The 23370-nt window shown below is 45.4% G+C and overlaps 1 non-coding gene across 1 annotated transcript; it reads left to right on the top strand.

The window, feature by feature from the left end:
* The first annotated feature begins 22740 nt into the window (after nt 1-22740).
* Nucleotides 22741-22905, top strand: LOC150017042 (U1 spliceosomal RNA). Its single transcript, XR_016510350.1, has one exon. It is a non-coding gene; the product is annotated as a U1 spliceosomal RNA (small nuclear RNA).
* The last annotated feature ends 465 nt before the right edge of the window (nt 22906-23370 follow it).

The raw sequence follows: 23370 nt of genomic DNA, 5'->3' as shown, positions 1-23370 counted from the left end.
CCATTTTCTTACTGTTTCAGTTATAACTAGACCTTGAGGAATTGTAACAGAAACCCTGGACTGCTCCGATTGAAACAGAACCCACGGGCTGTTTAGTTAGGGGCCTGATTGCCCGCCACCAGAATTATAACTCTCAATACCAAAGTTCAGTGAAAAGAAAAAGAATTGCTTATTTGCACATAGTTCTGCCTCCCCCTCCCAGACCTGGCCAGTCTTAGGAAAGTCAGAAACACCGTTTCCCTACTTCCTAGGCACAGTTCAGCTTTACCAGTAGCTGCCAATCACTCAATTCTGATTGGGGAGGTCTCAATGCAGAACCGCCTGGATTCTCAGCCTCCTTGTAAACTGCCTTCTTCCTGCAAACCCCGTGGATCTCCTCTCCTCAAAACCACATGGCAAGAGCCTCTTAAAGCAGCCTGGAGGCCTCCCTTAAAGAAGCCTGAGAGCACCCTCCTCCAAGCCACATAGAGGGAGCGCGCGCTAAAATGTCCACAACTGCTTATATATCCCTGACTGCGTCCTCTGACGTAGTGGGTGTTGCAAACAATTCTAACCATTCACAGAACCCTACGCAGGCTCTGTAGTCTCCTTCCATATCATCCCATAGTCCAAGACCCCTCCCATCTTCCTGGGCCTTGGAAATTTCAAAGCGGATCTTTGTGTAACAAAGTTTCCAGCCACTAGCCCCAGACATGCACGGGCATCCTGAAAGCTGCTTCCTTTTTCCTATCTCCCAGCCGCAAACTCTGGGGTTTGTTTTTGGACTCCCCTCTTTCTGTAACAGAATGTGAGGTTGGAGGAAATGAGTATCACTTTATATTAAAAGCAACACTCATATTAGTAGAACATAAATTTCATATGATTATAAAAACTCAAACACTCTAAAGATATTGTTAATGATTTTAACAGTAGTGCTGTGAAAGAGTCTGAGAAACATTAATATCTCAAAGTACTATATTCCAAAGGATTCTGTATGGTTGAAATTTTGTAAATGAAATATTACTAGAAACGCATGGAGGACAGGCTTTCTAGAAGCAAGACTTTTTTGTTCATTCTTGCACCCCTCACCACTCATGCAAAGACCTAGCACAGTATCCTGCAGGTAGAGTAGTTGTACATTGAGTGTTGAACTGACTCCATAGCAATCAACTCTTAGTCTGGTCTGTGACTTGTTAGTTGGATTTATTGTCAAGATAGCTCTGCCCACCTCCTCCTCTAGAGAGAGTTGGAACCACTTCTTTGTCTCTCCCAAGAGGCTCTAAATAAGGAGGCTTCATGCAGTATTGTGTCCAAACTATTCCAGGGAGGACTTGGGAGCGGGGCGGAGGATGGAGGAGGGAGCAAGAATGAGCTGAAAGCAGGAAGTACAAGAGAATTTAACTTTCTGCCATTGCGCCTAGGAAGTTATTCCCTAGTTTCTTCGCATGTGTCCATTGTTACCTTGTTTTCCTTAACTCCAGGAGAAACGATGAGCTCCTTGAAGTCAGAGCTGGGTCGGTTTTTAAACCGAGGCACTCTGAAACCATGCACAACAAACACATGTTCACTGTCCAGCCCAGGGGCTCCCCGGGATCTGAGTAGATAGAACCTTGGCAAAGATAACCACCCACATTGCAAAGCCATGCCGAGCAAAGTTCTCCTAGATAGGCAACAAGAAGCAGGAAGTTGGAAGAGTAGGTGTGTGAGGAAGGCTGGAGAGCAGCAGTGGGAACTGGAGTGGGGATTACTGGGACTGATTCTCTGCAGGGGCTGAGATGAAGGAGACAATGTTCTGACTTAATCGCAGCTTTTAACTCCCCCAGCGTAATCTCTAATGGTCCCTAGGTGGTGCCATTCTGAGCCTCCACCCCCAGAACCCCTACTCTGCCTACCTGAGCAAATTCTTTCTAGCTTCTCAGCAACTCTGTATCTCAGACCCAAGCCTGCCTGCCCCTCTCCTTTTCCAATACACCCAAGTCCCTATTCAATGTTCAGGGAAGGGGAAGGAGCGAGCTTCCATCTTTACAGTCTGGACACTGTTTCAAGAGCTTATGGAACCAATCAACGCAGAAGCAGCTCTCTGATGAAGGGATCAGACCCACTGGCAAAATGTAGCAAGCTAAGGTCCTGGATGACCAATGCATGGGAAGTGCCAGCAAGCAGTGATGTGGTTTCAAAGCAGTGGGCCAAGTTACACCAATGTCAGGAAAAGGCTGGAAATAAGAATAGGACAGAATGGAAAAATAAGAATCATCTGTGGTTTTAAAAGGCGTGGGGGCGGGGCGGTTAACGAGAGTCAAAGGCATGAGATTTGCTGCCAAAGAAGTTAGAGATGAGGCAAGAAGTAGGTAATACTTCTCTACTCCCTCTTGACTGTGTTTTCTCCTTTTCTTGTAACCCCTGTGATAAATCACTGGCAAATTGTAACCATGCTGGTTGCCCCCACTTAAAATTGCAATCTGGCAGCCCTAAGATTGGCATTCAGAAACCGTCTTTGTCACAAAAAGCAGAATTCTTGCTTATTGTGGTAAATTAATAGCTGGCAAAGAGGGTTTTCATTTTCCAACCAGTATAATACACAAAGAAATTGCAGGATTAGAAAGCACCTAAAGGTTACCCTGGGTTAAATTGCCAGACCTGGCAGCAAAAAAAGCACTGTTCCTGCCGTCTCTGAACTTAAGACCACAGAAGAGGCCAGGACTATGTGCTGAGCCCAACGTGTGCACATATGCAGCCCCTGAGCCTTCACCCCTTAGCACTGTGCAGGCCGCCAAAACCAACCCGCCTGCCATTCTGGGGATGGATAACCGCTGCACCTCACTTCAGTCCCTGCCACAGCTTACAGGTGATGAGTGCTGCCTAGTGTGTTAGAGGAGGACACCCTGTGGCCCAGTTTTGGGGAAAAGGCTCTGGGAAGTCTTTTTTTTTTTTTTGCTCTGGGAAGTCCTGCTGTGATAAAGGTCCTGCAGCCTCTGCACCTGACACTGTCCTGCCATCTTCCCCACACCAAACCTGAGCTGGTCACCTTCCCACATAATGGTCTGCTAGTCGGTCAGCGGCCTGTACCCGTCTCACCAGGGGAAACCAGTGGGTACGGTGCCTTCGGGAAGGATGACCCTCACAGAACCTACCCGAACCACAGACACACACCTCAATATGCACACACGACAGAGGTGCCAAGCCTGTTCTATTCTAGGAAGTGTTCAAGGGAAGGGAGGTCAAGATTTCACAAGGTTATTTGGGGAAGGTTTCTTGGAGGAGAGGAGGTGTTTGGCCAGTTGTTCAAAGTGTATTTAGCTGATTTAACAGAAAAGGGAGGAAGTTCGAGTGTTAGATGAGGGGATGGTTTGGAGGCAGGTGGGTGCGGAGAGAGCTGATTGTCTACAATGGGACCATGCCAGAGTTGGTGCCTGGGGCGGTCAGGTCAGCGAGAACGGAGCAGGCATAGGCAACTCCTCAGTGAGTAACTCAGGTTTAATGTGGGATGCACACCTGAACACGCAGCAGGTTTCCAAGCAGGGAGACAATGAATCCGGCCGGAGTATGTAAGATGAGCTGGAGCTGGGAGGTTGGAACACAGGTTCTAAAAGAAACTTTGCTTATTAAGAACTCAGTGCCAGAAGCCACACCAGGGTAAAGACTAGTGAGAGAGCCCTGGCCAGTGTGGCTTGGTTGGTTGAAACATCATCCAGTAACCCAAAAGGTTTTGGGTTCAATTCCCAGTCAGGGCACATACCTAGGTTGCGGGTTCAATACCCCATCCAGGTTCATGCAATCCCTAGTCCTGGCATGTACAGTCCAGTTCCTGGTCTGTGCACATACGGAAGGCAAGCAGTCGATGCTTCTCTCTCTCATTGTTTTCTTCTCTCCCTTCCTCTCTCTCTAAAAAACAATGAAAAAATGTCCTCTGGTGAAGATAAAAATAAATAAATAAATAAAGACTGGCAAAAGAAATGCTGTGGGAGGAGGATGCCTTTGAGAAAGAAGGAGGAAGATAGTTCAAAGGAGGGAGAGAAGCAGGCCCTGGGCTTCACTGGAGCCAGCATCCAAGAACAGGAGGAAAAAGAGACTGGAGAAAACAGTGACCTACCACCTAAATCACAGCCCTCTGGCCATAGAATAATACCTGGAAAGGAGTTTCATCATTTAAAATGAAAAACTTTCCCACCTGTAATCTGATTTGATCAGAACATCTCCTTGATGCAGGTCAAATGTTATTGCCATATAATGTGTGAGGAAAATGGAGGTGTGTAGGAGTAGAGTAACTTGCCTAAGTATCCGTCCTACCCCCTGCCATTTGTAAGGCAGGCCAAGTGGAAGGACGGGAAGTCCCCCAACTCAGGCTTCCCTTTCCACAGGGGCCTTCCTGCCTTGCTCATAACCTTGTTCCCTGGGCTCCACGGAGTCAGCATCCCAGGCATCCAGGTCCCAGGACACTAGGCTGCCAGATCCCTCTTGGGACCTCAGACTAAGCCCTGCTGTGCCCTGTCCCCCTCCCCCACCCCCCCCACCCCCACCTCAGGACAGACAGGGAGGAGGGATCCGACTCATTTCGCTTCCCTGGCACTTTCCTCTGAACTCTTCCTGTGAGCTCATTTCTCCCCTAGGTCTGGCTGCGGGTTTTGATCATCCTTGAGTCAGCCCCTTCCAGTCCACCCTCCTACTGCCCTGCAAGGGCCTCCTCTCGCCCCCCTCCCCATCCTTTCTTGGGCACTTGCCTTCTCTTATTGGAAAAGAGAACTGGCTGCATAGGAGCTTGCCGCTGTTTGATTGCTTAGATGAGAGATTTTCACATCAGTCCTGATGAGAGGCAGTTGAGGGGCTATTCTTGCCACCTGCTGCAAGAGGCAATTTCATTCTGGCTTCTCAAGTCTGCATGTGCTTGCAGACCTGAGCTGCCCTCTGTCTAAAGAATTCTTTCCAGGAAGCTTACTACCCAGAATTGATAAAAAATGACTTAACCCCAGTATAATGGGTAGAAGAGCCCTGCCAGTCCATCTTTTCCCTTCTGCCCAAGTCAAACCCAGCAGCAGTGCCTTGTTTCGGGGGGCGGGGTGGAGGTGGTGGTGGAGGTAGTGGTGGTGGTCCATGGATCTTGTCTGAAAACTGCTTATCTAGTCCCCTTTTACAAATAAAGAAACTGAGGTCAGGAAGGGAGCCGCCTGCCCAAGATGATGCAGAGTTGCTTCAGGCTCTGTGACTTAGTCTATGGACCACTTGGCCTTGCTCTCACGCTCCCCTCTGGGGACCTCTGCTCCATCTGCCCACCCATACCACCAACATCAACGGAGCTCTGATCGAATGCCACTGCACTGGCCACAGCTGCAGCAGGGAGCGTGACGTGGGCCCTGCTCCTTACCCTCGGGCCACCTTCTCAGCAACCCTGGTTGCTGCAAATTTTCCCCACCCCAGCACCAGCCGCCACCCTGCCTGTCACTCAGGCTTCCAGCAACCAGAGCTAAAGATAGAATTGAGGGCAGCGTTTTAAGTCATCAGTGAGCAGACCTGCCTGGCCCGGTGAGGAGGGGGAGCTTAAGCTGAGTTAGGAGGCCTCAGAGCAGCTGGGCTGCACTTCTCTGTTAATGGTCCAGTGCCGTGAGACTGGCGATAACCATTGATGGTCCTCCTCCAGGGACAGGCACCTGGGCAGGGCTGCTGGAGCCTCCGTCTGACCCTGCACTCCAGATGCCAGCCTCCCCCGTGCATCGGTTATCTCCTCCTGACTTTCTTGCCTCTGTCCCAAAACCAGTGAAGACCCTACTCCTCCAGATCTGCTCTGTCCTCATGCTGATGGTCACATGTTAGTGTGAGGGCCAGCAAAATGGAAAGATGAAGCCCAGGGATGGGGAGGTCAGGCGGTCTGCTTGGAGACTGAAGAGCTTGGCCTGGAGGATTCTGCAGCGGGCAGAACCTGGACTTTGTTTCCAGAACTGGATGAGGATGGTGTCACCATCAGATCACACCCATCTGGATTTCTTCTCCCTATCCTCAGGCCACCTGCTTCTCTTTGCTGCTCCCTGGTCATGGGCCAGTTGATGGGGACAAATGTCATGCTGGCGTGGCAGGGAAGTGAGTGGTGTGGGGAAGAGAAAGACCTGGATTTATCCCCACTCCTGAACACAGCTCCCCAGCTCCCAGGCAGGGTCAGCCTCAGGCCGTGGAGGAGCTATGGGAAGAAAGGTGAGAAGAGAGATCAGATGAGCCTCCTTGAGCTGCTCTCTCTTCCTCAGAAATGCAGAAGAGAAGTGAAAGCTGCTTCCCCTTGTACCTGGGCCTAATTGGTGGGTGGGAGTCACCAGAGCACCTCTTAACACCACCACAGGATCAAAGGCAGTCACAGAGATGAGATGCTGCCTGCAACCCTCCTGATGGCTGGTATGCCAGTGTCTTGGTGAGAGTCACCAAGAGGGGCAGGTTGGAGAGCTGGAGGGTGTCAGCTTTACACGACATTCACCCCTTCCCCACAGTGGCAAAGCGGGGACTACCACTCCAAGAACCTGCTTCCCAGGGACAGAAATAGTATGGAAGGGTGGGGTGCAGGGGCTGGGGCTCCCACATGCTTCTTTTCCGTTGGTATTCTGGGTAAGAATAATCATCAGACTATTAATAACTGCTTACTTCTGTATAAAAGTCTTAAAGACCTTTCTCTAGATGTTTTCACCGCCTGCACAACCATTACCTCATTTGATGTTCAGGACAACTGTGTGAATCTGTGGGGTCATCACCCACCTTTGATAGGTGAAGAAACTGAAGCATGGGGAAGGGATTGTCATGGGCTAACCAAGTCTACTGCTAATAAGTGACTGAGCAGGGACAAGAAGCCAGATTTCCTTGGGTTCTCTCTTCAGTCATCCTATTGGAATGTGGTTCCAAAAAGCCAGGGCTTTCTCCTGGGATATCCTAAAGTCTCCTTTGGGGACAAAGTGCCCCAAGGCTTTGTTTCCTAAGTCAGTTAATCAAGACTGATTTTCCCAGTGCTTCCTGTGGTCTATACCCTGTACCAAGTCCCACAGACAGCTGTCAACAAAACGTGGTTCTTGCCATCAAAAAATTCATAGTTTCATGAGGAGAGCAACAAACTCTTAGACCATTTCAGTGCTACAGAGTTAATTTAAAGACCAAGGTAGCACAAAGTGTTTGGGAGCACAGAGAAAAAGCCTTAAGCCAGGCTGGAGATATCAGAGAGGGCTTCCTGGAGGAGGAGGTGCAACAACAGTTCCTTCAGCCAAGGTTATTCTTGCTGATTGGTCTCCTTTTCTAAATGCCAAACCAAGTCAGTCCTTACTGCACTTCTCCCTACCTATAACCCCAGGCTCTGACCTCTTTCAGGACTGGCATAAACAGGCAGTTATAGCTGGAAGGCCCTGACCCTGTGGGCAAGAATGAACCCATCCTGTAGCCCAGGGGTTGCCACAATCACACTCCACTACCAGAAATGGACAAGAGATTGGCTCTAAATTCAGTTCCACTGTGGTCTTGTCCCTCATGCAGCCATGAAAGATGTGGATCCTGGGGTATAGTGGGTTACCCAATACACCTGCCCAACCTTAGCTCAGTCTACCCAGGAATCATCTCAGATGTGCAAAATGCTAACCTCCTTTTAAAAATTGGCTGATCAGATTCTGCATTGCTCTAGCTAATTCCTGACACTTAACACTTCTCTGTCTCTAACCTGGATCTGTCATTTCTGTCATTGCTGAAACTTAACCTTTTCCTATTTGGTCTTTGGAGGAGACAGGAACAAGGGGCTTCTGCAGACTTGAAAACAATACTCAGACCACCCATAAAGCTTCTCCTCCTGGGGCTGATGAATCTCAGTTACTATATCCATTAATTTATGGCCTTATCTTTACTTTCTTCCAGTCTCGCCCCTCTTCCTTTAGTTGAGGAACCCAAGACTGGACAGGAATAATAATGAGGCTATTAATAACAGCTCACTGAGGCGGAATGTTGCAGAGAGGCCACCTAAGACAAGGACTGAGAAGTAGCCGTTGGATTTCAAAATAAGGAAGTCACTGAGGACTCAGTGAGAACTGTCTGAGTGAGTGAAGAGGTGGCGGCAAAATGTGGCAAGAGCCAGTGTACATCAAATAAGTCTGGCTGTGAAGTGAGGTATGGGAGCCAGCTTCCAAGATGGCCCCCAATGACCTTCACCTCCTGGTATTTTCACGCTTGTCGTCCCCTCCCACACGGTATCTGGGTCAGTCTGTGGGACCCACGGACCATAGCAGACATGATGGAATGTCACTCCCAAGATTCTAGTGTAAACGACATTTCGGCCACTTTCCCTCAGATCACTCACTCTAGGGGAAGCTAGCTGCCACATCATGAGGCTCACATGACAGAGAATGGGGGCCACCCACCAACAACCATGAGTGAGCCGCGGTGGAGGCAGGTCCTTCAGCCTTGGCCCAGCCTTCAGATAATTGCTGCCCCATCTTGAATCCACCCTCATGAGAGATGTGAGCCATCTTTCTTAGCTGATCCCAGATCCCTGACCCTCAGAAACTGGGTGAAATAACAAATGTGTATTGTTTTGTGTTGGCTGTTTTAAGTTTCTAAGTGTTGCAGTAAATTTGTTACACAAGCAATAGACAATGAATACAGAGGATTGAGATAGAAGGTGGGGATAAGGGAGAGGATTGTTTTGTTTTGTTTTTTTTGTTTTGTTTTTAAGGAGTGAATCTCGAACATGTTTAAATGCTAATGAAAAGGAGCTGGCAGAGAGGAAGAAATGCAAGATAAGAGATAAGCGAATGGAAAATCAATTGAATGAGGTTTCAAGGAGGTGGAAAGGGAGAGGGTCCAGGCACTTAGAGGAATTAGCCCAAGTTCTTAGAAGGACATCTGGACCCCTACCCCTTCCATTGTGACCAGAGAACAAAGCATGAAAGGATAAAGTCTGTCTGATGTCAGGATGTCGGTGGAATTTCTGCCAGATGACTGACTCCTACCTTCTCTAAGGTTATCTGCTGAGAACATGGGGGGAGATGCTGGGGAAGGTGGTGTCTTGAGGAGAGTGGAAAAGATCTGAAATCGCTGATGATGAGCTCCAGAGAGGGAGTTGACTAAGGAAAGGGAAGAAAATGCGGGGCCATTGGAAGGCCTGGTTATGATGGGGAGGCTCTGACAGTGTAGTCCCCTCCAGTCCGTGTAGCTGTCTGACTTTTCTCCAACAGAGGCCAGTGGCAGAGAAGACAAATAATTGAATTAATTCTGGGCTTCGCCTTTTTCAAAAGGGTGTCGTGAAAAGACAAGGGGGCGATGGAGGTAGGGCTGTTAGTGCAAGAGCTATTGGAAGAAATGGAATATGGACCGCAGGTTCGCCCAAGATGGAATGGAAAACAGAGAGAGGGGAGAAAACAGAGAGAGAGAGAGAGAGAGAGAGAAAGCCAAGGAATGGCAGGGCCAGTGATATCACAGGCCAGTTACAGGGAAGGCTGTGGAGAGCGCCAAGGGCGCGGGTTGTGGCCTGCCGTGTGGTGTTTGGATTTAACATTCCAAAGACGGGGCAGCTCCAAGATGACTCGGTTCAAGGGCTGGCTATGGAGTGGATGGCTGCAGCAGCAGGCCAAGCTGTTGCAGGAGTGGCCCATGTACATGCGCTATCATTCCAGATAATGGTGACATTTAGGCTTGCAGCTGGTAAAGTTGTCCCCAGAAGAGGGAGAACAAGGTCTTCCAAGACTGAGCTGGATCCATGACAGCACCAAGGAAGAGCCGAGTGCAAAAGCAGGCAGCAGGAACCCACTGCAGATGGGTTTTCTTGAAAGAGGGTTGTTGGGCTTAATGGTTTGTGGAGCCAGAGGCCACCATCCCATCTCCTGAGCCAAGGGCTGAGAGAGAGGAACAGCTTCCACCTGAGATGGCCCGAAGGGAAACCAAGTCACAGTGCATCAGGCCCGAGATGGGAGGAGGAGAGAGGAAGAACCCAGGGGCCATTTCAGAGGGAGTAGGGCCATGGGAGGTGAGAAGAGGAAGCTCAGAGAGAGATGAGGGTGAGTAAGAAAGAGCCTACCTTACAGAAGGGACTACGTTGTGGGGTCCTGGTGACTTTAGCTGGCTAAAACTTTTAAAAGAATCCACCCAGGCAGTGAGTTATTGCTGCTGGGAGAAATGGAGCCTCTCTGAAGTGGTCAGCAACATCCCTAATTATTCTTCATACTTCTGAGGGAGTCCTGGTCTGGGTAAGCAGGCTGGTGCCTGAACTCAACCCGTGTAGGAACTAGCAGTGGCCTCTGCTGGCCAGAGGGAAAGAGCTAGGCCTGGAATAGCACTGGCTGCCTGGACGGGGCTTCAGGTTCACACACAGGCTCGTGGGCCACAGTCCGGCCCTGTGGCCTGAGGATGCGGGTTGCCAGGTGTGGTGTGGGAGGTGACCGGTTTGGCCCAAGGTTAACTGAGAGTAAAAACAAGTCCTTGCTAGACACCTGGGCTCAGAGCCCCACATTCAGAAGCTCCCATATGACATATGTCTTCTCTTAGGCAATCCTGTTTCCTGGTGGTTTCTAACCAACAGCAAGTTTGCCAACAGTCTGACTCTGGGAGTGGCCCCCACTGTGTCCCCTTCCCTCTGAGGACAGTGTTGCTTGTGCTGCCCCAGCCAGCTGGGGGCACCCTGCTGTGCTCAGAGCTCCACCTGACGGTTCCAAATAAATTCTCCTGGCAGTTCATTCCATTGTTCAAGATGCTGCCCGTGGCACATGGATACTCACACATTCACTTACTGCCTCCCCCGCCCACCCCCACACCATTTACCATCAGAGAGATGAAACACGTATATTCCCCAGCCCGCCGCAGAGGAGAGGAGTGGAGGGCAGGGAGCACGAGAGAACGTAGGGGAAAGTGGAGAAAAGAGAGTTCCCCAGGCTGGTTTCCGGGTTTGATCTCCTTACCCATAGAATGGGGCTAATCCTATTCGCTACCTACTTCAGAGCAGTCATGTGAAGATCAATAAGATAACATGTGTATAAAATTTCTTATTAGCGGAACTGTCCAAAAGCACCCATTTAATTATTTTCTGGGTACAAAGGAGAGCCACATGGATACGTTAGTGACCTTCTGGGTTTCTCTGTAATAACTGGCATTTGCACAGCATTTTTTAATTTACAAAGCACTTTCAGAAACATGCTTGAATGCAATCAATATTCAAGAAGGCCCAGCATGGAGCCCGACATACAGAATATACTCCGTAAATGATAGCTATTCTTTTCTCATTCAGTCATCACAGCTCCGTTTTATAAATGAGAATTGAAGCTGGGAGAGGTTAACAAACCTACCCAAAGTTCTCTCAGAATTAGTTCCAAAACTAAAGTCTTCTGATTCCAATCTTGGGCCCTTTAAATTACATAATGTGCCTCGGCAGGCAACTGGGGCTCTCTTTCCCTGAAGATCCTAAATTTTGGAGAGGGGAAAGAGTCACACGTGGGGAGGGGAAGTGAGCTTTGCTCTGGGCCTCTTTTCTGCCCCATTCTGCTGGACAATCTTAACAAGCAGCCTACAGAAAACCCAAATCCAGCAACAAATGGAGGAACAGAGAGTAGGGGGAGGGGAGAAGACAAACATAAACACCCAAGCTGAAGACAGCCAAAGAAAGTAACTGTGACCAGTGAGGCAGGGAGCTGCTGGATGGCAATGTCTCTGGAGGAGGACAAGCAGGGCCCAGAGGGTGGGGAGTGTGTGCCAGGGGCCCAGGGAGGAGCTGGGACAGCCATTCCTGGGGAATCAAGCGTGTGAGGAGCGACATGTTCCTTTTCAGTGAAGGATATTGATGGTCTATTGATCCAAGGCATGGGAGGAGGTGACTGCAAGTACTCTGCTCAGGGCCGGCTGTGGGGAGTGGGGTAATCAGGGGCTATGGGCAAGGGTGGGAAGGCCCAGGGAGAGAAGAGAGGTGAGAGAGGACCCATGTGAAAGGGGAAGGAGTGCAGGCAGGAGGAAGGGTGACTCCTGTGAAGCCGGAGAGGGCATTGACTCAACACACAGCTTCGTGGCCTGAGGTTAGCTGGGGTCTTTCCAGCCAACTAGAAATGAGCAGCAACTCTGTCTTGCCTTTCCCCTGCCACATCGCTCTGAAGGCTTTGGACACCCTGGCCCTACTCACAAGCCCACGCTGGTCCTAGATGCTTAGCATGCATTGGACAACATCCAGACAGTTGCGACAAAATTAGCCAATTTCCAAAACCCATTAAATACGCCTCCTGATAGCATCTCTCTAAGTGCCATTTTCAAAAGCGTAACCGCCTGGAGAGGCTTCACTTTGAATGGTTCTGGGCTGACCTCTCCTCCCCTCAGCCTGAGTCTACAGGCTGAGTGGTTCCTCTTGGTGACTCATGCGGTGGCTTGGCCCTGGCTCCTGGAATCCTGTGGTGGGGACTCTCAGTGCCTCCCTGGGAAGTTTAATTGTGCTCACCCAGCCCTGACTGATGAACACTACAATGTACCAGGATGCTGGACTGTGGGTTCCAGGTCCAACTTGGCAGGAAATTGTGTGACACCACGTTGCCACAACCACCACCCTGTTCCAATGACCCTTCTTATAAGATGGAAGCATGCCCTGGGCAGTGTGGCTCAGTGGGTTGGACTGTTGTCGTATAACCAAAGGGTTGTAGGTTCGATTCCCAGTCAGGGCACATACATACCTAGGTTGTGGGTCTGATCCCTGGTCTGGGCATGTCTGATCCCCAGGATTCCCAGTCCAGGTGCATACGAGAGGCCACCAATTGATGTTTCTCTCCCTTTCTCTCTCTTCCTCTCTCTCTAAAAACACAATGAAAAAAGGAAAAAAAAAGTCCTCAGATGAGGAAGTAAAACGAATATATAGGAAAAGGAAAAGGAATCAAGAAAATCATGAAATTAAAAAGGTTCTTTAAAATGACCTACTCTACCTCCCTCACTTTATTTGTAAGAAATGAAGGCCCAGAGAGAGGGGACATGATTGTCCAGGGTCACACAGCTAGTTAGAAACCCCTAACTCTGGGGTTTCTGCTCTCCCTATGGCTCAGTCTGGTGAAGGGTGCTGGGCTGGACTCCTAGAACGAGGAGTCTCAAGATGTGGGTCCAATTCCTGACTGTATCCATTAGTAACTATATAATCTTTGGCAAAATGTTGTATTTAACCTTGTTTGCCTCAGTTTCCTTTTGAGGCTATGTTATCAGGAACACATAAGTTTGGAATTAAAAAATTTGTTTTTATTTTGGAGAGAGGGAAATAGAGGGAGAAAGAGAGGGAAAGAAACATCAGTGTGAGAGGAAAATATCTACTGGTTGCCTTCCAGTCACTCCCCGGCCCTGGGAGAGAACCTGCAACCCAGACATGTGCCTTGAATGGGAATCAGCAGGCAACTACTAGGTTACAGGATGACGCCCAGCCAACTGAGCCACACCACTGGCTGAGGCAAGTTTAGGATTTTTTCTGTTATTGTTTGACTAGTGAGTTAAAGTTTTAATCATGATGCAGTGACATTCTTTATATATGATTATGTTATTTTTTATTTTTGCCTTAAATTTTATTTTGACTGATTAATATAGCTGCAACAGAGGTTTTTTAGTTAGCAGTTGCCTAGTATATTATTTTCCACTTGTCTTTTTGTATTTTTATGCTTTTGATGTGTCTCCTTTAAATAGCATAGAGCTGGGGTTTGTTCTTTAATGTAGTTTGAGAATATGTTACTGTAGCTTTTAGTTCCTGTATGTTTATTGCAATACAATCAACAATATTTGAATTAATTTCTATGTTGTATTTTGTACTTTTTATTTGTCTCATCCTTTCTGTATTTTTTTCCTATTTTTCTTGACTTTTTTGCATTATTTGACATTTTTTTCACTCCATTTGTTTCTGGTAATAGTTTGGAAGGTACATTCTGTACCATTTTTTTGGTGATTCTCTTAGGAAAATTCCTCATGCATATATTCTTGAACTCTAAAGTGAATTAGTTTTTACCCTTTCTTCAAACTTCACAAAAACCTTGGAACACTTAGGCTCTGAATCCTGAGCCCAGGAAGCCTGTAAAATCTCAAACTTAAATTTACTAAGATTGAGAGATATCTTCAGGGTGACAGCCAGCTTCAGCAATCTGTTCAATTACTTAAATTCCTTACTCTGCAGATTCCTTACTTTCTTGCCAAATCATTGGCACATTAAAAATATTTTCTCACCCTGGCTGGTGTGGCTCAGTGGATTGAATGCCGGCCTGTGAACTGAAAGGTTGCTGGTTTGATTCCCAGTCAGGGCACATGCCTGGGTTGCAGGCCAGGCCCCAGCTGGGGGCATGTGAGAGGCAACCAATCAATGTTACTCTATCACATTGACGTTTCTCACCCTCTCTTTCTCCCTTCCTTCCTCTCTTTCTAAAAAATATATAAAATCTTAAAAAAAAAAATAGAACATTGAACTAAGTTGAGAAAATAAAGAGATAAAAATAGAATCCAGGAACTAGTATGAATAACCCACAGACATGGACAACAGGGTGGGGATTGACTGGGAGTAGGGGTGGGTGGGAGGGGAGAGCAATGGGGGAGAAAATGGGACAACTGTAATAGAAAAACAATAAAAAAGAAAAAATATATAATCCATGGGTAAATTAAAAAATTTTTTCTCCATAAGTTTTAGTAGATTTCAGTGGAAGGGTAGTTTAATGTATATAGATGTTCATGTTTCCAGAAATAGAAGTCTGCCTAATCTCTCTGAGCCTCAATTTTCTTATATATTAAATGATAATAATAATAATTACCTCATAGTGTTGTTTTGAGGAATAAATAAAAAATATAATGAAGCAGTTATTACAATGCTCATAAAAGAGTTTGTCATGTATATATTTCCACACACTCATTAACAAACTGAAAGCCAGCTTATTCTCTCAACTAGCCTATTTTTTTTTTTTTCTTCATTTCTTTTAATGACAGAGAAAGCACACCAAACTATAACAGAAGCCCGTCAGGAGTTGCCACTGTACAAACCAATGCCCAGAGGCCCTGGAGTGACATTAGACAGTCACAGGGTAGTCCGTCGCGGTCAAGGGAACAGCCACGGAGCATCTCTGAGGGCACGGAGGAGGCAGGAGACAGTGACAAGTCACGCATGTGCTATGCGTCTGTAACACGGACTCCTCTGCAGATTTCTTCCTTCCTCATTGGATGGTAGGGCCTGAGGAGGTTTGCAAATGACCAAGTGGACGAGAGGCCTGTGTATCAGCATCACAGAAGAACTGGTACTGAAGACAGATGCGGCCCAGGTTCCCCGTGGGTCACACCCATGAAATGGCACGACATCGGTCCTCTGAACAGTGGCTCAGGGAGCGAGTAGGAGGGATTAACAGCAGCTCCTTGGAGATTTAGGGTCTGTGCACAACTTCCCAAAGGCATGCTAGGAAATAGGTCTATCAACGCAACTTTGCCATCCCAAAGGGTACAAGACATTCTCCTAGTTTTCATTGCATGTATCTAAGGTTCAAATTAAAGGACAAGAAAAAAGGCAGCAACTCAAAAATTATTTGGAGTATTGTGGCACTTCACCAATCTCTTTTGCTTCTAATATATGGCAGAGCAAAGGGAACCCTGTCGTTATAAACTTTCATTATAGATAACCCTATACTGTACACTCTCGATACAGAAAGAATCCATCCTATCATACAGGCTTCATCTTTAAAAATAATCTAACATAGTCATATTCTCTGGCTAGTAACAAACTATTAACATCTTCTGAGAATACAGAGAAAACTCTGGATTACCAGTAAATTCTCTGACGTGCCCCCCCACCCACCCACTCGCCATTCAGCATCATCCAGGAACACATTTCTGCAAAAGCATCCCAGAATCATTCATAATTAGGAAAAGAAATGGGTATGTTCATTTCACCAAATGGACTATCAGCAAGAAGTGATGGAACATTTTTTTACCTTGGCAAAAATGAAGCACAAACCTAACATTTCACAGGTTCGGGCCCATGCAAATGCATGATTTGTTATGTGGGGCTGTTTTAATGTCACCCCGAAACCACAATTAGCATGCAGGTTGTTTTCAACTATTGAGTTAGAGATAATTATTGGCAGTGCACCTCTTTTGTGTAACCATGATCACTAAGGCAAGATTATTATTTCACTTTGTCTAGAATATCAGCAATATCTTGTCAGATGCAGGCTTATACAGTATGGACCTGTGACTTACTGTTTCATTTTGTTTTGTTTTTTAAAGAAAAAGAAATCTCAAAACACAGATCCCTAAACACAATTCAGTTGAAAATGAACTGTTATGCTTTTAGAAATATATTTTAAACTACAAGGCTGCCCTGTTTTTATCTTATGAACATTTTAAAAAGTTCCCACCCCTAAAAATTTGACAAATTATTTCTTCATTATTGGTAATGCTCTCATGGTTGACTCATGCTGAACTGCAGTGACTAAGGTCCTCAGTGTGTAATACAATTCTCTGCAGTTAGGTTTTCCAGCTGTCGATCTGGAACCCAAACGACCTTTAGTTCCCAATCCAACCTTTTGACTGTGGCCCCCGCAATAGATCTTCAACTACCCAGGGGTGCTTTCAGATGGGATTCGCTTGGCTGCCCCATGTTGACTTTCAAGCTCCACACCCAGCTGCACCCTGATCCGCAGAGCAGTGGAATGTCCTTCGTTTTGCAACAGGAACACACGGGAGCTGAATTCGCTTATTCCAGGGACGCTGAGGCAGTAGAGGCAGCTCCATGGCCCAGCCTAAAGGAGACGCCAGGTGAAATTCGTTTCTTTGTGTGAAGCCAACGCAGCAGGAGAACTGGGACGTCCCTGGGGAGCACTCCCTGCCCTGACTGTTTCATACAACGGAGCCTTTGGAAGATGACAAGTGGATTGACTGAATCCTGATGGCCAACGTCCTCTGTAAGTCCTGGAGCACATCTTGGCCTGTTCCTTCGCCATTTTTGTCACATAGGAGCTGCTTAAATGCTTCGTTTTCAATGAGGACCATCATGTTTTTGAGAAAGTAGCCTTCACAATATGCTGAGAGCTCTGTGACTCCAAGAAATCAGACTCACTCCCTCTGAGCTCCAGCACCAGTGGCGTATGGGGAGGAACTGAAGTGTCTGGCATCCTCAACTAGCCTATTTTTGTGCACCTTAGAATAAGTATCCTTCTGTCATTTTTGATTAATTAAAGAACATCCTGGCATTACAAGGTAAAACACACTTGTTATCCACAATTATTGATCTGAATAAATCAGGATTTGAAGAGTGTTTTACAGTCAAAACAAAATAAAGAAACATGTTGATTTCTGAAGCTGATAGAACTCCTGATTTCCTTTAAAAAAACTTATCAGAACAGTCTCATTTTTTTCACTTACTCACCTTTTAATAAATAACAAAAGTTGAACTTATAAAATAAATTCCTTCCAATAAATAGCATTTTATCCATTGGCGTTTCACTTAAACAATTGATAAATAATATAGGGCCCTAAGCGCTACAGGAGTTGAGAGTCCTCAGTGAGTTAAAGTAGTTGATGGAAGCTTCATGGCTTTTGACAGGATTACACTGAAGAAGAAGAGGTGCTCTGGAGGTTTGACCTTCATGGGGAAAAAAGCCTCCCTGCCCTTCACCCCTGACCACAGTTATTGACTCTATTTACCCTGCCTGACCTGGGGACCATGTGATTCCTGAAGAAAGTAGCTTTAGTCTGTTCCCTTCCCAGCTGTACTCCTGGTCTCCCTTTCAAGAGGGCTGAGTTCATTTGTAGTTCTAGGATGCACGCTTCACTAATGTCATGTGTAAGCTCTAAAGTCAGGTACCTGGATCATTCAAATAAGTCATGTCTTTTTCTCTAAGGCAAATACCCTCAGTCCCAGTTCAACCAGGGCAAGGACTGTCCTAAGCATTTTATACCCATCATATATATAACTTGCACCTTCTAAGAATCTCAGGCTGTGGCCCAAATCTCTCTCCTCCCCTTCACAGTTGTGAAACACTTCTATATTCACTAAGATCATTTCTTCACTTCCCACTCTCTCCTCAACCTTGGCTTCCACCCCATCACTCCATATCCACAGCTGCGGCTAAGGTCACCAGTGATGTCTGTGTTGTCAGATGCAATGAGCACCTTTCAGTCCTCATTTAACTTGACCTTTCATTATCTTGCACATGGCTGAGCACTCCTTTCATGAATCATTCTTCCCTTCGCTTCTGTAACCCACGATTTCCAGGCTTGGTTTCATCTCCCTCTCCCCCTTGTCCCCTTTTCAGTTTCATTCTTGTTACCCAACAATTAAATGTTGGGTTTCCTTAAGGTTGAGACCCAGGCCTTTTCCTTTTCACACTATTAATTTTTTTTTTAATTTATTGATGAGAGAGAGGGAGAGAGACATCGATTTGTTGTTCCACTCATTGATACATTCATTGGTTGATTTTTGCATGTGCCCTGACCAGGGATGAAACCACAACCTTGGCAAATGGGGCATATGGGGAGGATGCTCTAACCAACTGAGCTACCCAGCCAGGGCTCTTTACACTATTCTTGATTCCTGGGCATCGCTTTCATATGCACAGTGTCAATTGCTGTCTTTGCTAATTTTTCCCAAATGTGTATTTCTAGTTCAGACTCACACATCCAGCTGCCTGTTGGACAACTCATCTTGAATGTCTTAAGGACGCCTCAAGCCAACAAATCCAAAGTCACTCAGGTTCTTTTCCTCACACCTGCTGATTCTCTGAGAGTCCGTCTTAGAGAAAGGCACTATTCGCCATCCAATTGCTCAAATCAGAATTCTGAGCATCTTTCCTGACAAATTCCTCTCCCTCAATACCCTCACCGTGCCCTGTACATATAATCTATTACCAAATCCTGTCAATTTTTATCTCCTAAATGACTTGCTGATGTTTACTTCTCTCTATTTCCACCCCATTTTAAACTGCTATCTTATTTCACCTGGACCACAGTAGCTGGTATGCCTAAACTCATTTATAACTTTCCCCCAAATTGATTCTTAGCTAAAGGTCTCTTCTAAAAGCAAACCTGATAATAGTAGTCCCTGCTTAAACCCTCAGTATCCTGCCACTGATTTTAGGGTTAAAAACAGCCCTGGCTGGTGTGACTCAGTGGATTGAGTGCTGGCCTGTGAACCAAAGGGTCATTGGTTTGATTTGTAGTCAGAGCACATGTCTGGGTTGTAGGCTAGGTCCCCAGTTGTGGGCATGTGAAAGGCAACCACACATTGATGTTTCTCTCCCTATCTTTCTCCCTCCTTTCCCTTCCCTCTAAAAATAAATATAAATTCTTTAAAAATATAAAAAATAAAAACAAAACATTGTGAGATCCTGCTTATCTCTCCACCCTTACTTGATCCTTGGTTTCCTTTAATTCTCTTCTCTCCAGCCTCATTGGCCTTTTTCCTTATCTGCACCATAGGACTTTTGCACATCCTATTTCTAGTTAGCTATCTAGTTAGCTATCCTCATTCTTTAGTGCTCAATTCAAACATCACCTTCCCAGATAAACCTGATCTAAAATTTCTTGTTCCATCATATCCCTTTATTATGGGTTATTAAAATACCATGTTGCCATTCTTAGCTGCACTTGTCACAGTTGCAATTTTATATTTGTTAGTATGACTGTTCAGTCATTGTCTGTGTTCGACACTTGACTGTAAGTTACATCTGGTATTTCTGATCATTGTACCCAGTGCCTGGTTTACAGTGAGCATCCTACAAGCATTTGTAGAATGAAGGATTTAAAAAGATAGGTACTATTTTTAAGACAGGCACTATTATTAACCCATGTTACATAATGAAAAAAATTGAAGTTTAGAGAGGTTAAGTAATGTGCCCAGCTAAGCAGTGACTGAATCAAAATCTGGAACTGCTTTTCTAACTCCAGAGCTTGTAATACTTAAGCAGAACTCTGCTTTTCAAGTGGACTAAATACCAAAACTGGATTAACCAGCAGCTTTCTAAGAACAAGAGTTCCCTGTAGCCACATCTGCCTAGTCCTAGAAATCAAAAGCAGAATCCTGGAAATCAGAACAGAATCTTAGAATTCTAGAGCTGAATGTGACTTAGAAATCGTCTGGTGAGAAGTGATCTGTCCAAACTAACACAGCTAGATGGTGGCAGGTTTAGGGTTAGGACTTTTAACTCCAAACTCAATGCTTTACACCCTGAATCCACTCTGTCCTCCTTGCCTCCTTTCCCAAGGCAGGAGCTTAGTGTCCAAGGTCCAAGGTCCAATCTGCCAAGAGCAATGACCTCCAAACTTTTTTGACTGTAGTCAGTTTGTGATGGAAGAAGAACAGAAAACAAAAGATCCCTAGATCCGCCTGTTATCACTTTCCAGGAAAAAGAGCTCAGTGGTATAAATTAGGGCTATCCTACAAGCAAATTTAGGGGCACCTCTATGCATCTACTCAAGCAGTAGGTGTATAATTTATTTTCCCAGGCAAAGGTCTAAACTGCTAAACTCATAAACTGCATTATACAGCTCCCTGAGGGAAGTATCACAATTAACTTTACTTTACAGATACAGAAATTGAGGCTTAGAGAGACTAAGTAATTTATCCTATCCAAAATTACAGAGTTTATAAGGAACAGAGTGGGGGTTTGGACCCAAAATGCTCTAGGTTGGCCCTAACCAGGTAGCTCAGTTGGTTAGAGTGTCATCCTTATACACCACAGTTGTGGATTCAATCCCCAGTCGAGGTATGTACAAGAACCAACCAATGAATACATATAAATAAGTGGAACAACAAATCAATGTTTCACTCCTTCTCTCTCCCTTCCTCTTTCTCTCTAAAATCAATCAATAAAAATTTTTTTTTTAGTCCTGGCTGGAATGGCTCAGTGGATTGAGTGCTGGTCTGTGAACCAAAGGGTTACTGGTTTGATTTCTAGTCAGGGCACATGCCTGGGTTGCAGGCCAGATCCCCAGTTGGGGGCATACGAGAGGCAACCACACATTGATGTTTCTCTCCTTTACTTCCTCCCTTCCTTCCCCTCTCGAAAAATAAATAAATAAATTTTTTTAAAAAGTTTTTTTAATGCTCTAGGCCTAGACTCTTAAACCCTATATTAAGTACTTTCAAAAAAACATTTTTTCACCACTGTTTGCCTAATACATTTATAATTTTATTCTAAAAACTAGTTTAACAAAAACAAAAATGATGTATTCTGTATGTTCAAATATGGAAAGATATATTATTAAGGCAAAAAATCCATGGTAAGCTATGTATGATTTATATATAACTAAAAAGTACATAAGTACTTCTGGAATCATACACAATAAGACATTAGTCTGTTGGAAGTAGGTTTGGGAAGGCCATAAATAGAAAGCCGCCAAAATAAATAAATAAATAACGATTAAAAATGTAAAGAAAAACCAAATAAAATGGGGGGGGGGGACAGGAAGGAACCTTTCACTCGTCACTCCTCTACTTCATGATCAATTATTATTTAATTTTCTAAAATTTGAAATGTATACTGTAACTGTAGATATATGTCATTTCACAGTGTAGTTAACTAAATACCCACCACAAACTCAACTGGCAGCAATTTATCTCCTTTTTCTTAATCAAACTAACTCCTTTACAAATGAAGGCAAAGTTAAGAGTAGTAAAGCAATGCAAACACTGGAATCTGATCAGGGTTCAAATCTCTGGTTCCACCGTTTATCAGCTTATGATTTTAGGTGGGTTATTTAACCTCTTTGAACCTCAGTTTTCTCATCTGTGAAATGGGGGAAATCCTGCCTCCTAGGATAGTGATAAAGATAAGAACAATAAATGCATGTCAAACACTTAGTACAGAGCCTGGCAGGTAATGGGCAATCAATAGGGCTAGTAGCCATTATTATGCACCCCAGTCAGGAAAGTTACAAGCCTAGAAAGTCAGATAAACCATAGCAATTTTTGCAGGTCAGTTTGACCCAATGTGAAACCCAAGGGCTGGAACCCATGTGGGAGAGTAATCCCTCAACCTAAATTCTGAAATCCAAAACACTCTTAAGACCAAAAGTCTAAGGTGAATGAATTCATTTGGAGGAAGACCCATGAGGCTATGTAATGTCTTTATTGATCACACTTGAGATGACTAGTCATACATTTTCCTGAGGAAATATTGATTGCTTGATTATGTGGTTCTGCCTGGGACCTCACTGAGGATTTTACATAATATATGGTAGATGCACCATATTACTTTGTTAAAATCTATAAAATTCTGAAAAACATCTGCATTGTAAACCCATCTTTCCAGATAGGCTCTTGAGTCTTCCTTGCCCACAGCCCAATTTCTTCCTATCAGTCATTGGCTAGGTCGTCTGTGGGGGTAGATGAGCCTGGCTAAGACTCAGAGGCCTCTGGGTACTCCTGGGAATTCAGCACTACGGACAGCAACACACCCCATGGGAGCTGCTCAACAACTCTTCTAATCTCTTGGACTCCATTTTCCTACACGTAGGATTGACACAATGCAGCTTGCCTGAGAAATGCCACCATTGTTTTATAATAGTAAAACACAAGGTATGGGGGATAGCATGGAGTGGGCAGAGGAAATAAATGTGTTTCTTATCTTTTTCCTCCAGGCTTTTCTCCTCTGACATTATTAAAAGCCTGGCAGATATTTTGAAGGATGGTTTTCATCAAGCTCCTTTGCCTTTCTAATCTGCAAATACTTCTGAATTGTTTCGTTTCCTGAGTATTCTGTTTTGCCTAGCCCCTGGATTTTCTCAGCCTCCCCTCCCCAGTGTGGGGTATAAAAAAAATAACTTCCGTCTACCTTCTAAATTCTTCTAGCTGGTATACTTACCTGGCAGGGGAGAGATGCCATGGTCATAAAGGTGGTTTTCCCAAGGCGAGGCTTATCCATTGCACCCAGATATGCTGACCCCTGTGATTTCCCCAAACGTGGGAAACTCTGCTGTATAATGTGTGGCAGTGTGGGACTGCATTTGTGCTCTCCCCTGAAAAGAAAAGAAAAATAAAAAATAAATTAATTCATTTGGCTGTGTTAATAACCAAGTTAACAGAGACAAGATTAACATGAGCAAATGTACAAAATTTATTATAGATGTACATGCTGGGGGCGTCATAAGATGTGAGATCAGAAATACATTGGTCACCTGAGGCTGATGTGCCATTCCAGACAAATGAGAAGCAGGGCAGGGGTCTGGGATTCCAAAGGGAAAGTAGGTAATTCACAGGTAGTGGAAAGAGCAAACATTGGGGCAAACCAATTCTGGTTGGGCCATCCAGAAACAATGGGGCACAGGGGAAATGGGCTTTGCTAGGTTTCTTCCTGTCTGTCACATATGTGCTAATTCATGTATTCTAAAGTGATTATGCTAAGGTTCCCTTCCTGAAGCAGGTTTTTAACAAAATCTGAATTGCTTTAGGCAGAAAGGGGGAGGGTCAAAGTTTCTCTCTGAGTC

This window comes from Furipterus horrens, unplaced genomic scaffold (genome assembly GCF_987537825.1).
Source record: "Furipterus horrens unplaced genomic scaffold, mFurHor1.1.pri manual_scaffold_3, whole genome shotgun sequence".
In the NCBI taxonomy this organism is placed as follows: Eukaryota; Metazoa; Chordata; class Mammalia; order Chiroptera; family Furipteridae; genus Furipterus; species Furipterus horrens.
This window is presented reverse-complemented; position numbering and strand designations above follow the sequence as displayed.